Source organism: Nannospalax galili, unplaced genomic scaffold (genome assembly GCF_000622305.1).
Source record: "Nannospalax galili isolate Female #2095 unplaced genomic scaffold, S.galili_v1.0 scaffold450, whole genome shotgun sequence".
NCBI lineage: Eukaryota > Metazoa > Chordata > Mammalia > Rodentia > Spalacidae > Nannospalax > Nannospalax galili.
The window spans coordinates 644,778-648,673 of record NW_008329134.1 but is presented as its reverse complement, the minus strand read 5'-3'; the positions used below and the strand labels follow the sequence as shown (position 1 = coordinate 648,673).

At 35.9% G+C, this 3,896-nt stretch overlaps 1 pseudogene; it reads right to left on the bottom strand.

The window, feature by feature from the left end:
- Nucleotides 1-1,621: 1,621 nt before the first annotated feature.
- On the bottom strand, nucleotides 1,622-2,528 carry LOC103733851 (annotated as a pseudogene).
- Between the last annotated feature and the right edge of the window lie 1,368 nt (nucleotides 2,529-3,896).

Genomic DNA, 3,896 nt, shown 5'->3' with positions numbered 1-3,896 from the left:
AAAAGATAATTTTGGCTGGAGAGATGGCTCAACAGTCAAGAGAACTGGCTGTTCTTGCAGAGAACCAGGTATGGTTCCCAGCACACACATGACAGGTAACAACCACCTGTAACTCTAGTTCCTGGAGATCCTATGCCCTCTTCTGATCTCCACAGGCATCACATACACAGTTGCACTTACATGCACACAAACACTCATACACTTAATAAAAACAAATTAAAAATTACAATGTATTTATTATTGGGGGCTGGAGAGATGGCTCAGCGGTTAAGAACACTGGCTGTTCTTGCAGAAGACTCAGGTTCAAATCTCAGCACCTCTGAAATAGTGTTAGTACTTAAGATAAGATACAAAGTATCTTAGGAGTAGATAAAAATTTTTTTCATTTATCTTGTGACATGGGCCTTTTTACTATTACTTTAAATTGCAGTTATGACTATGGCTTTAGGCAGAAGTAGTTCACTTAGCCACCAAAAAGAAACTCATCGCCTTTAGTTTAGTCTTCAGTTGTGTTTGTTTGCACCCCATCCTATGTATCACACTAATGTAAAGGACACTGACACAAACTAACTGGCAGAACTCGGAATTCAGGGATGTACTGAATTATGGTACAGAAGAGAAATGCTGTCTATGACAAAGGAACAAAAAACTCTTGGTAGTTTTAAATATCACAAGCTCATTTATTTGTTCAAAAAGCTGATTTGGGTTTTTTGACTGTATAAATAATTTTATTTCAGCTTAGATATATACCATAATTCCAGTACACTTCTTTTTTTTTAAATGGCAATCAATCCAAATCATTATTTGTCTACATTGGGTTTGATTTACTTCTTTGCACAGCTACATGACTTTATGTAAAACTCAAATTTATCTAAGAAAATCATTTCTTAAAACATATGTTTCAGTACATAATACTTTATTTAGGAACTAATATTTCCCTGTAAGCTGCCATTTCCTATAGCACACTACACAGCTGTGATCTTAGAAAAAGATATCATATATAGCTCAAACTTTGCAGATATGTGTGGCATGCTGAACAGATTTTGCATACTACCTTTGTCACTTATTAGTTGAAAATTCATAAGGTAGTTGACTGTTTTTTAAACATATTACTGCTGTAAGCTTTTAATTGTATTTGTGAGAGTACCCAAAATGTGCAGGTACACATTATTTTTGGTTTTGGTTTTAGTTTTTGGTTGAAAGGTGTAAAGCACTAGTTTCAAGGTGGGTTTGGCCTTACACTTGTGCAGCTAATAGTATAAGACAGCACAGAACACATAACCTCCAAAGTCACTAATGACACTGGTGGGCATGCTTTTCTCTAACTTTCATTTCCTCTTTTTCCCAGTTTCAGACATGTTGGAAAACATGTTAATAATCAATTCTAAGAAAATAATTTTTTTCAAGTGTAAGAGTCTACTACTATAGAAGGAAGACAATCCTTTTACCATACTGTTATGATCTTCAAAAAATACTAAATGACATTTACAAGCACTAAACTACCAAGGATAAGCTGTCTGGTGTCTGCTTCAGTGTCTATCAGTATCCTAGTACGTCTAGCAAAGAAAACAAGACATCCATGGATCTCAAGTTTCTCCAAGAACCTGAGTGCAACTTGTAACTACTGTTCTTGCTTCTTTGACAGATATTACCAATATTTGTGATTTAGCTCCAGAAAGTCACATAATTTTGCTATTTCCTTGAGGTACTGAGTTAATTTAAAAATTTATTTATCTTTATCTCGACAGATGCACTTTTAAAAATGGCTTTAATTTCAGTCCGTTGTGTGGGCTCATTAGGAAATTTCTTCCTGTGTCATCAAACATAATGGTGTTTTGTTTTCTATAAAACTTAAAAACTTTCCCCATATCAACAAGAGAATTTATGCGTATTCACACCCTCCATGGAGTCTGTACTGTTACATAGCAGCACTGTCCAGCATGAAGGTACTCTTTAATTTGCATCCTTGCCTACTCCCAGTTCTTTGATTTTAACTTCAGTCCACATCATATTTGTTGTAGATCAAATAACAATGTTCTGTTCAGATGTTAGAAATTCATGATGTTATCACTAGTTCTAGTTCAGTCTCTGTACAGGACCTATGAGTAAATAATGTATAATCAAAAGATTTGTGGTTCCAAAATATTTTCCCTTCCCTGTGAGGATCCAGTGTTTTGTCTTGTACTCCTTTACTCTATGAGGGATCTTCAGTGTTTTCTTGCCCATTTTCTACTTTAACTCTTTCTTCTTCAATGTCAAAGTCATTGACAATATCATCATTGTTAGAGGCAGGACCCAAGGCATCTTCCAAGCTCTTTTCACAAGTTCCCTTCATCATGATATTGGCATTTGTTTTCATAGATTTGATTATTTGGAGAGCTCCAAGCTTATCATTTACAGAAAGTTCGCCCTTAATTTTGAGCCCAAATCACTTTTGGCACTCTGAAAACACTCCTTTAAGGATCCTCTGAAAGTATAGTCACTCAAGTCTCTTGTCCACCCCATTTTGCAATGATGTGGAGAGCCATTCTTCAAGCATATGAGGTGGTGGGATCCTTGAAACAAAATACCTGAAGCACAGCAGAACCAGCTGCTCGGGATGTAGAAACCCTTTCTTCAGAATTTTAATGTTTGCACTGTAAAGTACTTTACCTTCTTGGTTATGTTTAGTGCAAGTTTTCACTTTTTGAGGCTATTGTGAATGAGATTGTTTTCTTGATTTCTTTCTCAGTGTCTGTCATTGATATATAGGAAGGCTACTGATTTTTGGATATTAATTTTGTATCCAATATTGGATGATCCAACATTTTGACTTGTACTCCTTTACTCTCCGAGAGATTCTCAGTGTTCCCACTGCTTTACTGAAAATGTTTACCAGCCCTGACAGTTTTCTGGTGGTCTTTAGGGTCTCCTGGGCATAGCATCACATCACCTGCAAATAGAGATACTTCAGCTTCTATTTTTCCTATTCATATTCCCTTTCATTTCAGCCTTTTTTCTTAATGTTCTAGCCTAGACTTCAAACACTGTATTGAGTAGAAGTGGACACAGTGGACAGCCCTCTCTTGTTTGTGATTTTTAATGGGATTGCTTTGAACTTTATTTTGGAGGATGTTAGCTATGGGATTTCCATTTATAGCCTTTATTATGCTGAGATATACTTCCTCCAACCTTATTCTTTCTAACTTTTATCATGATTGGGCAATGGAATTTGCTGAAGGCCTTTTCTGCATCTATTGAGGTGATCATAAAATTTTTGTTCCTAAGCCTGTTTTGGTGTTTTAGTGTATTTATCAATTTGATGGGGCTAGAGAGATGGATCATCAGTTAGGAGTACTGGCTGGTCTTTCAAAGGGTCCAGGTTTGATTCCCAGCATGCATATGGTGGTTAACAACCATCCATAAATCCAGGGACTCCAACACCCTCTTCTGATCTCATCAGACATTGTATGATATGGGTGCTCTTACATACATGCAGGCAATACTCATACACATAAAATAAAATTAATAAATAAAATATTTTTAAATGTATCTATCAGCTTGCATATGATGAACCATCCCTACATCTCTGGGTTACAGCTAGCTTGATCATGGTGAATAAATTTTTTTATGTGCCTGTATTCAATTTTTAAGTATTTTGTTGAGAATCTTTACATCTATGTTCATCAGGGATCTTGATCTATAGTTCTCTTGTCTTGGTATGTCTTTATCTGGTTTTAGGGTAATACCAGTATTACTCTAAATTATTGTAATTAGAGAGTTACTGGATTTGTACTTGCCAATTCATACAAGAAGCAGGCATAGAATTCCAGGCTTTGCTTCATACTCAATTTTAGCAAGCCTGCAACTTGGTCAAATCTGCATTGTCACGTGACATTTTCTTTCCCCAGTCCTGC